General features: G+C 42.0%; 1 long non-coding RNA gene across 1 annotated transcript; it reads left to right on the top strand.

Annotated features, from left to right (window-relative positions):
- The first annotated feature begins 243 nt into the window (after positions 1-243).
- LOC128425918 (uncharacterized) lies at positions 244-10,710 on the top strand. The gene is made up of 3 exons (XR_008333201.1): positions 244-441; positions 10,385-10,473; positions 10,585-10,710. It is a non-coding gene; the product is annotated as an uncharacterized LOC128425918 (long non-coding RNA).
- The last annotated feature ends 962 nt before the right edge of the window (positions 10,711-11,672 follow it).

Genomic DNA, 11,672 nt, shown 5'->3' on the forward strand with positions numbered 1-11,672 from the left:
GGATTTATGTCAGTTCTCCGTGCTCCTCCTGACTTTGGTGAAAGGCGCATTTGTGTCCGTGCAGTTTTCTGTGCGCCCGCACACATGACTGTAGCCACTGTGTGCGTTTGTATGAGTGCGATCGTAATCATTGCTCTAGTCTCTGTCCGGCGTGCTTGCTTTGTGCTGACATATGGTGCCGCCGCGGCTGTTTATCTGCACCTTAACTAGACACACAGGCTGTTAGGAATGTGTGTGGGAGAGGACAGTGCTGAGCTAACAGAGTCTTCTTCCACCGTCTGCTCTGTTTACCTGCCATTGTTCGCTGCTCCTGTGCGGAGATGAAGAGAAAGGAATGATTTATGTCTGTAGTGACACCAACAAGTGTTTTGGCTGCAGTGGCGCCAATGTGCTCCTTTATCCTGGGCGATCAGCTGAAGCCCAGAGGCCCCGACTCCACAGGTCTGTTTATTTGAAGGAAGTTTTACAAAATGCTAAATGCTAGATTCAAAGCATATGGACAATGTTTTTTATTTATTTATTACTGGTGGGTGTTTTAAAACGAAGGATGCAACGATTTTCCATGGAATTTTTTTATTTTCTGAGTTTTTAGTCTCCTTTAAAAACAACATTTGGTGAGCCAACGATTTCCTGAGAAGAGACAGGCGTTGTTTGTTAATGAAGTCAAGTCGCCCACTGGCGGACTCTCATCTTTTATTCCCCCATTGAATTCCCAATGCTGCATCTGATATTGCTGATGTTGTTTTTTCTTTGTCTCCTTCCTGAAAAATGAATAGTGGCTCTGTCACGTCAGGGAGCAGGGCCCTGGCTTGTCTCCTTCCTGTTGCCTGTCTTATCTCGTGCACAGATCCTGGCCTGGCCTGCTTCGGTGTCAGGCCTCTGCTTGCTCCCAAGCTGTGGAGATATAGACGGAGGGGGGGATTTTGGAAGTCTGGGAGGTGATGTGTGGTGCCAGCCTCTTTTCATATTCAGCTCCCCGAGAGTTTAGAGCAAAGGCAGGAAGTTCCTACCAGCTCCTTCCTCATTTAGCCGATCAGGGACACTGCAGACACTGGATTTTAAAAGGCAAGGGGTAAGATAGGAGATGGGGATGGATGGGTGGGTGGTTGGGGAGGAGGGGGTGGTGGTGTGTGAGGGCTTTTACTTGAGGCCCCCGCCATGAGGTCCTCATTTGTTCTAGAGGCCATTACTGCGACAGACTGTTTACAATCAGCGACAGATTAGGTTTACTCAGGGATTTATGTTATTACTGTAACTGAAACGTATAAACACGGCTGATGCTTTTCCACCACCCTGCTGTTGTAGATTAATTCTGCCTGTTCAGGAAGTGAAAGTCGACTTTGAAGCAAGGAGAAAACACGTGATTTTTTCTAAAGTCCAGCGCAGGAAAAATGTGCGTTAATTCTTTTCCTGAAGTCGTAGAACGAACAGTAGTGAAAGTTGGTGCTACCTTTGCTGGACTTTGGTTTACCATGCACGCCCCTTTCACTACAGAGAACTCATCACCGTATGAAGGGGTGGTACATAAACCAGGAGATGTCTGCTACCACCGGGTGGTGCACTGTGAGAAGGAAGATACTTTCTGTTTCATAATATTTTCTACGTACCTTTAAAATAGCTGCAGGAGAAATGCCCTCATGTTCTTCACGCACCAAGTGTATAATACTACAGTTGGACTCCCACAGTTAAGATCTGAACAGCATGTGGCACCTGCTAATGACTCAATGCACTATACATTTCCCACACCTATTTATTAAATAATTTTTTCTACAATTACAACTTCAAAAGAATTGTAACACAATGTAACCTAGTTGTGATCAGATTATTTTGTGATTATACAACATACTCTAATATAATGCCATAAATACATAAGCCAATGTATAATTATTAGCACAATTTATTAATACCTCATATTCATAAACACATGGACATATTTTATATAATTACAGCTGTGTGATGATATATATTTTTTACAGATCATGAAACAGCAATAAGCATGTCACCAGTAAACGTGCCCCTTTCCTTCTGTGTTCTCAGCGACAAATAAACTATCAAAGTTAACAAGCTCACTATTAGATCAACTGTTTCTCTGGTTATTAAGTTGACTGGCACCTTTGGTAAAAAATTATATCTAAAGCAGATTGTTTTGATGACTTTGCTGGTCTGGAAGCTGATTATCAAATTGTATTATTATAATTAAAATGCATGTATATGTATTTATTGATTGTATATTTGGATTAAGTACTTTGTTACACAATAATAAGCTAATGTAACATGAACAAATTATTCCAGTGCTGTGTGATCTCATTAGTGCTTCTACATAACTCTCAATTTCCTCCAGCCGTCAGTCTTCTGGGGTCTATTCATATTAAAACGTGATATTTGCTCAATGTAGCTGCTGGGTAATAACAAGCAACAGTCAGTTACATAATGTCAATCCCTCTTCTGATGTAAGTTAAAGTACAAAACAACCAAAGAGCACTTCATAGTTGATGAAAAGCACAAGATCAATATTGTTTATAAAAAATTCTGTCTTAAAACAAGGTGTTGCATCATATGAGGAAACTCTAAAACCAGAGAACTCTCAAGAGTTGCTTCGAAAACAATGCACATGTAATTTAAAAGGTCGGATTTAACAAACAACAGTGCTTCTTTTAGTTAAGAGTCATAACGTTTTAATCAAAGACAGAACATCCCAACCCAAATACAAGCATGCAGAACTGGAGAGCCGACATTTTCACCCAGGGTTCTGAGACACAGTTAACTTAATGAAATCTCCAGATTGAAGATTTTGCAAAAACATGTTTCTGTTTTCCGGCCTATCCCATGCAGTCCCACCCGTGTCCAGCGGCCCTGCCCCAGCAAAACCACAACTGCTCAGATCTCTTTTAATGACATGTTTGGGCCTCAGTCACAGAGAAGCTGCACAGCACAGAGGATACTGAAGCTTTTAAATAATCAAAACAGAAAATGGCATCATCCTCCCTCCTCTGCCTTTACAGCCATGACAATAACCAAGAAAAGAGAAGAAAAAAAAGGTATATTTTCCAGCCTTTGTTGGTCCTGTTGAATAATAACTTTCCAAGAGGAAATGATAAACATGTGAAGCAGAGACATTACATAAGAAAGTCACTGCTTTCAAGTTAATGTGCTGGATCAGCGCTGTCATTTTCAATTTGGAGCCGTGCAAACATTAGGAATAAATGTTGTGAGCTTAGCTCAGTCACATTGTTGGGAGATACTTCATTATTGTGCTGGGTTTATTCTGTCTTTCCTCCCTTTTCCTAGAGTCTCATCTAATATTTTTTACTTCTAACCACAAAAAATGAGCTCCGTGGTTCATTAGTGAGCTGGCCTCTAATCCGCGTTTCTGAAACTTGAAGGAACTCTGGCCGACCTCTCGCCCACCTGCATGTTTTAATTAATACATTTGGTTTTTCCGTTTGGTCTGTTTGTTCTGAGAAAAAAAAGAGCGAGAGCACAGAAACGCAGCATCCTGGGCGGGTTGGTATCCGGAATAAGGTTTGGCATGCAGCTCACGGAGGCCACAGATATTCCCCGCCACTTCCATCCCCACTTCTCTTTTTCCTCCTCAGCGTATCCCTCCTCCGTCAGGCTCTTACTCGCTCCAACAGTGTGGCACATTCACCACTGTGTGTCTCCTCTGTGCTGGGGTTGTGACCCCCACTGACAGTGCTGTGTACTCTCCCTTTTCTTTAGGAGAGAAGAGGGTCATAATGCCCCAACAGAGGAGGCTGTCTTTCCATTCACACAGTTTGGAGACACACACATGCACACATGTGAAAACACACAGAGGTGTTTGTCTCATTTATGAAAGCAAACAACCGGGGTCTGTGTTAGGCTGTGCATGATCCAGACGGATTTATAGTGTGTGCTTTCCAAAGAAAAACCAGAGGGATCCTCCTCCTGTCATTCATTCAGTCTCGCTACCGGATCCAGAAATATATCGCTTGGTAAAATTATTGTTCAGCGCTTAAATTAGTTTACACAGGGTCAGCACTATTCAAAATATGATGTTTCAGATATGGGTCATCAAATAACATCACAATTTCCAATGAACCAAGAATTAAAAATGATTAAATGAAAAACACACGGAATTCAGATTTTTGATTTTAAAATCCGTACAATAGAAAATTTAAAGGAAAAAATTCAGAACGTGGAATGGAAAAAAAACTATTTATAAACAAATAAAAGAGTACCCATTATAATAGAAGGGAAATAGAAGTTTAACAATGCAAACTTATTTCTTACTACTTTATTATTGCAGCACTCTATATAACAAGCACTGGATGGTGCTTACAGGGAACTAAACACAGTGCTTAAGGCAGTTTGTAACACTTTCAAAGGTTGTACCGATTGTTTGTTATTTAGTCATATCAAAGCTGAGTAGATGGTGTGTAGCAAATTCGTCATGTCGAATTTGGAGTGCAGCATGCAGCTATTTCCCGGAGGCAGCATCAACAGGATCTGTATCAAACTTAGAAATACCAGTAGGAACTTGACTCCTTGGACCAAATGTGACATTGGTTGGTTGAACATTGGTGGCAGTGTTTCCTGTGGCGGTCAGACCACAACCGGCCCCAGTGTTTCCAAGCCCGGTTCAAACCATCTCAGGGGGGTTGTTTTTGTCGTTGGTATACCTGTTGGACACATCCTGGGGCATTTAGAGCCAGAAATGTATATGTTGTGCATACACAACCATGACAGGGTGTGGAGGGGTCGGGTCGGGATAAAAATCAGCTGAGACGGCCGGGATGTAGGGAAAACATAGAATTCATGGGCGTCTGATCTGCGTGGCTACAGGTGTAAACCGACGTGTATAGCTTTATTCAACCACTGTCAATTCCAATAAAACAGCAGAGGTCTCTTTCATAAAGGCATAAGAGAGAGAGGGGGGAATGAAAAGAGGGAGGCAGGGTCTTTGGGGAAACACAGAAACAAGTGAAGCTTCCCCGTGCTAAAAACATGGAAGCCAGGAACACAACTGACTCACTCACATCCTGAAGGCCATGAGGCCATTGTGCTCTGAATAGAGGATGTGTGTATCTTTGGATGCCTCTTGGTTGGTGTGTCCAGGAAAGCAAATGTAGCTTATTTTAGGTCGGAATATCCAGAGCTGAACAGAGTCCAACCAAAACAGGTGCTAGAGAGAAGGGAACCATCCCAACCAAGAGTCCCCTCGCTTCCTGTTTTCTTTCAACCAAGGGGCACCAGAGCTCTAACTGTGTGTGTGTGTGTGTGTGTGTGTGTGTGTGTGTGTGTGTGATATAAGGAGGATGTTTGGATCAGTAATGGATTTTTGACCTTGAAGAGGAAACTAGTTACAGCTCTCGGGAAACATGTCTAAACCCAAAGAGTGTGTTGCTCCTGGAAGATAAAGTCTCTTTGTTCGTAAGACATCATGGACACCGCTGATTCAGCAAGGTATTTAAAGTGTTGAGGTCACCCTGTTGCACAAGAGCCAACCCCTGTAAAGGATGGGATAAGTACAGGATAGAGTGAAATAGTGTTAGCATAGTGGTGGGCCTGTTACTTAAAAAAACATGCATAAACAAGTCAGGTTTGACCTTCAGTCTCCAAACAGACAAAGAAAGCCTGTTACAGTAGAAGACAGAGTATCAACACGAGCACACACTGCACAAACCTCTAATATGTCCCTTGCTTTGTGTGTAAGAGTCAAACCAGGAAGTTGAACTTGCCATCGGTCAGACTATGGATATTTTTATCGAGAAGAAACAACAGTGGTGGCTATACAGGCCTAACAGTATCTCTACGTTTAGTCAGCACTGATAGGTGTTATGACAAGTTTGAATTCACAGGGGTCAATATAACTTGGACCCAGAGACTGTATAACTTGGACCACAGCGTCCCTCTCTGGTATTTGATGAACCGCGGATGTAGACTTTATGTCCATCTACTGGTCCCACATGCTTGATTGAGCATTTGCAGTCGTTTTTATGTCCTCGTCTGGACGGTGACATTTTATAAAATGGAGGGCGAAATATACTTATAAAAGTCATGTAGACAAAGCGTAAGTTTGTGTATGTAAAGTGAAGTTTGTGCCAGTTTATAATATTATAATACATTTTTAAAGAGACAGTTACATTTTTAAAGAGACAGTGTACAGTTCAAACATTTGATGCACTTTACCAGGTTACATTTTCAAGCTATTTCACATTTGTGATCCCTTGGCAGGTCTGAACAGACCAATGACACATTGCACATAGCACAACTGTAAAATACAAAGTCACACACAGACGAACACTAAATAAATAAAACACACATCTACACATAAAAGCAGATGGAGAGGCGGTGGACTATTGGCAGAAGCTTGGACTATGGGCAGAAAAGGTCTCTGGTTCGACTCCACGGAGAAACAACAAAAAGACGAACCTGGATTGATCTGTCCAAAAATCCAAGAGGATTCTCCCTACCCTGTCTAGTGCCCCTGAGCAAGGCACCTTACTCCCCCAACATCTGCTCCCCGGGCGCCGTACATGGTCGCTCACAGCTCTGTGTGTTCTGCACCAGATGGGTCAAAAGCAGAGGTTAAATTTCCCTACCTGCATGAGTGTGCCTGTGCATGTCTGTGCATGTGTTTGGGACATATAAATGCATCTTAATCTTAATCTTAATATCACAGCTGTTTGCTTGTCATACCTCCACCTTGTGGTCTCCTTATGAAACAACATTTAAATTCACAAGATCCAGATTTTTATTTGGATCTGCACCAAATTGTACACACGTATGCCTGATCAACTTGATTTAGGTCCTTGAATAATTATCTAAAATAAATCAATGAAAATGTTGCAAAACACCCTGTCTCATAACAGTAAAAAAAACTGAGATAACATATCCTGGATCAACTCCATGATCCAGATCTGAACCGAAATGTATCGGGTTCCTCCTTGGGTCATGAACTGTCCCTCAAAAGTTTGAAAGTGCTGATATGGCCGCAGCTCCTCACATTATCAGGAAGGGTGTTCCAATGATTTGTGGCTGCTACAGAGATATCTGATTGCCCAAATGCAGTTATTCTGGAAGATCTAACTGGAAATTTGTAGTAATTTGCTAATCTGCTACCTTCTAATGGTGAGGCAGAAAACACTGTTTAACAAATTTTTCTACAAGTACAGTTTACACCGATCTGTGTAGATGCATGTTACATCATTACTGAACTCAGAACGCTCTTTCTCCTGCACCACAGCTGCCTCATGCTTGAGTCACGCACTCAGAGCACTTGGTCAGAAAAGTTGGAAAAGTCACTTATATTCAGTGTTGGCAATTTACTGAAAATTAGTAATTAGTTACAGTTACTAGTTACTTCTTTTAAAAGTAATTGAATTACTTCACCAGTTACTGTATATCAAAAGTATTTAGTTACTAGGGAAAGTAACTTTTAAGTTACTTTTATGTCTGCTTTTTAAATGTAATGAATATGAATAGTACTGAACAGTTAAACACAATAAACACATTTTTTGTAATCAACAGGGCAACAGGCCTTCAAATAAAGCAGTAGTACAAAAATCCCTTTTAATACTTAACTTAATACAAAATAACTGTCTCAGTCAATTAACAGTGTTTTTTTTATCACATTAGCCCCAATGAAATAAAAGTGAGGAGAAGCTTCTCAAACTTATGATCTGAGAGCCTATTTCCTCTTTGGAGAGAGAATCAGGCTCACCTAGCGTAACTGCGGAAGCTCTCTGTCCGCTAGTGGGAGTGTGCTCACCTGTGTGTGTGCGCATCGGGATGGAACTCCGCCGTGAGCGATACAGAGAGCAGATGAGAAATCTAAACGCGCGACCATGTGGCGGGGGGGGGGGGGGGGGGGGGGGGCGAAAAAAAGAAAGATAGCTTTTACGTGCGCCGGAGCGTCCTCATGACTGCCTCTTGTCCAGTGCGATCGACCCACACTTCCTTCGCGGTCGACCGGTAGATCGCGATCGACGTAACGCGAGAAACAAACTCATTTAAATTTCAGTAATTGTAACTGCGTTACTTGATTTAAAAAAATACCTCGTTACATGCTCGTTACCGCTAAAAGTAGTGGAATTACAGTAACGCGTTACTTTGTACTGCGTTACTCCCAACACTGCTTATATCAAGAGAAATGAGATATTTACACTATTGAAATTTAATCAACACAACATTCTTCTCTTCGCCTTAAGCAAAGGGCTTTTGTTGCTAGGCAATGAGAAAACTACGAACATGAACCCAAATCTTCAGTGGAGATAATTCAGCCTTTGTGGTATTTAAAATCAATTTCTAGAACAAAGAGTTGAATATTCTGTACGACATTGCGTTTTATGTGGCCATTATCAGGAGGGGAGATGTTTTCTTTATATCCAGTTGTCCTTATGGTTCAATTCATTGCATCTCTGTCAGAGTGTGTACAGACAGTTTCCTCCTAATAAGCAGGAAGCTTGTGCTTTGAAAAGAAAACTATTGGTGGCACAAACACAACAAACTTAAAAAAAACGGACACAGGATGACCGTGGCCAATACAACAGTTTTATATCCTGACACCTCCGCACGTCATCAATGGATTCCAGTGATTGAGTGTTCACAGTAAAAGCTTGAAGGTTGTGTTTATTGGTAGTAATAGGGAAAGTAATGGATTGCACTGTAAACACCACCGGCTGCAACAACATACTGACCTGTCGGTTTGATCTGTCCAGTCCCTGGAGCCTCAGCTCTTACAGGCCTCAGGGTCTATTTGCCTGGTGACAAGGGATAAAACACTGAGGGACTTCCCTGACCCGGCACCTCCAGTTGCTGCTCACTGACAGCTGATAAATACAAGATGAAAAGACAGGATTTACGCAGGCTGTAACACTGAGACTCCTGTTTGGTTACCGTGAGAAATGCAGTGTGCGTACCTTTGTGTGTGTGTGTGTGTGTGTGTGTGTGTGTGTGTGTGTGTGTGCGTGTGTGTTCAAATATGCATGGAGCATGGTTGATTTTCTGCTTCTCGAGGATCACATGTGTGGATGATATGCTGGGCCACCCTCAGTTCTCAGCTGCCACACTGTGTGCGGATATTCTAGACCTGTACTGACAACATCAAACCAAAAGAATGGAGTTGTGTTACACTCAAATACTGACGTTACACTGCACACAAAGATTGTTTGACATGCCTGAGACTCAGTCAGAAATAGTGGGAGATGCTGTATGTGGAGAACGGTTGGGGAAGGTCTCCCCCTCCGGGCCGTGAAGGGTCCACGAGACAGCTCGCTCCAGCCCGCGAGGCACGGTCGTAAATATGAACAAGCAACCGAGAAAACCTGTCATGACAGCAATCAGTCTTCTGTGTGACATAAGAAAACAACATAAAGATAGTTGACAAACATGTTTTTCAGGGTGGTTTCAGGGTGGTTCCTTCTGGTTGTAACTCAAACATCGTGACAACTGGAAAGAAAGATCGATGCAGAATGTCACGGCTTCAAAGAGAAATAGACAAACGTATGAGAGAAGTCATTAAGAGGGAGAAGATGTGAAGGAGCCTTGTGGAGCCGCTGGAACGAGATCAAATGAGATTGCTCCAAAAAAAAAGTCAGTTTGTCTCACGAAAATAATTTTAAGCACGAGAATTGAAATAACATAAATTTCCAGTTTTTCTCTCTGGTATCCAACGAAACCGCAGACATAAATAAAACAGAGCAATTAGACATTTTAGGAGGTAATGGTTTCGTCTGTGATTGTTTGTTGCTCATGCCTGTTTGTTAGTAAGCAGGATTATGCAAAAACTGCAAGATGGATAACCACGAAACCTGAAGGAAGGATGTGATATGCGTCAGGGAAGAACCCATAAAAGTGTGGTGCAGATCTGTATCAGGGGCCTGGAATGTTTTATAAATGTCTTCTTCAACATTGCGTACGTTTCCCAACATATTTGTTGCTTTCTCGAATAAAAATCCATGGGTCTTGATCATGCATGCTTAGAGGACTGATAGTTATGAGTGTGCATCACACGATTAAGCATCATTTAGGATGTAATGGTTTTGGAAAGATTGTGGAATCAATCAGATATTGAAAAGAAAATCAACAGTAACTGCCTCCAGGTTAACAAAGTGTTTTGTGTGACTGAGGATACTCGTGCAGCCTATCAGTGCTCAGATGACAAAACAACATTTGCTCAGGCTGTTCTATTATCATTCACTTGTTTTAACAACTTACAGACTTATATTAACAAAATAACCCGAAGCCACCTCTTGTTATATTGTTATGTGTTATTATGAAAACTGTTCAAAGAAACATTTTGTGCTGTATGATATTGCCCATGGTTTCTGTTTTTAAAAATAAAAATCACATTTACACATTATTTAAACAATTTCAGAATATTAAATTTCTTTTTGTATAGGTATCCTGCAAGTCAAAACCAGCGGAGCAGTTTCCAACATTAATGTGACAGAAAATATTTCTATGGAGTGAAACTAAAATGAGGAAACGGTAAAATTTTATTCAACTAGAATGAAATCAACATATTTATAACTTTTTGCATAGTCATATCTTATCGTGAGTCATGTTTGACGTCTTGACCTTTGCTTGTTATGGTTTAAGGTACAAAGTGAATATACTCCACTGGAACACTCCATTCACCATGTTCATCTGCACTCCCTTGAAGATGGAGGTCCTGATGCACCCCTCCCTCCACCTCTCCTCCCTCCTCCAGCACCTCCAGTGTGCCTCTGTCCTGCTGAGCAGATCTGTCCACTGCCTCCAGATGGGGTCTCTGTTTCAATATGGCTTTGAGACACTCCCTGTCTTTCTTTATCCACCTCATACCCACACACAACCACCAACACACACACACCTCTGAAACCCCTCTGAGAGTCACTGGTCCTGAGTGATGGAGTCAGCTGGGCTTGTCTCAAAGGGAAAAAAACAGCCTTCCCAAGCTACCATGTGGGATCTCCCCTGTTTCTCTCGCGGCCCTCCCAGTTTCTTTAATAAGGCCTTTCTCTAGGTGTCAGTAGGTGATGGGAGCGGGGCCCCTGAGTGTGGGGGGGGGGGGGGGGGGGGTCACAAACAAAGGAGAGTTTAACTTTCAAACTGATGCTTTTGGAGTATGTTTAACCAAAACTTGATTCATACTAAAATGTAATGTATGAAAGTGAAAAAACTACAACCACTGCATGGCCTCACACATACACCCTCCTCTCGTAGCTCCAGCTGCTGTGGGTTGTTGAACTGGCGCTGTTTTATTAGATGTAAGGCTTCCATCACGTATGGAGAGCAATGACCTTTTCAGATTCCTGCCTGTCTGTCATGGTGCGAGCTCTTACTTAGTTTCAGCAAACAGTGGTCAAGTTATTAACGCACGGAGAAAAAAACTGACCACGTTCCCTCAGAGTCATTTTGGACCGAGACAGGACTTGTTGAGAAGGTGTCAAGATGTGGTTAATGGCCGCCATTATTGTAGCCCCCAGACTCAGAGCCAATTTAATTAAGAATACTGTTCAGGGAGGAAGTCACACTGAGGTTGAAAATAGGATTATAATACTAAAGGAGGAAAGAAAATCCTAGTGTAGGCAAATGTCAAGGATTAGGGCAAAAAACACAGTGAGCGTTTTGGGGGACATGACTTTCCCACACAAGCTCACACACCCTTTTCCTTTCCTCAATCCGTCCTGGGAGTTAATAATTAA

Source organism: Pleuronectes platessa, chromosome 20 (genome assembly GCF_947347685.1).
Source record: "Pleuronectes platessa chromosome 20, fPlePla1.1, whole genome shotgun sequence".
Lineage (NCBI taxonomy): Eukaryota > Metazoa > Chordata > Actinopteri > Pleuronectiformes > Pleuronectidae > Pleuronectes > Pleuronectes platessa.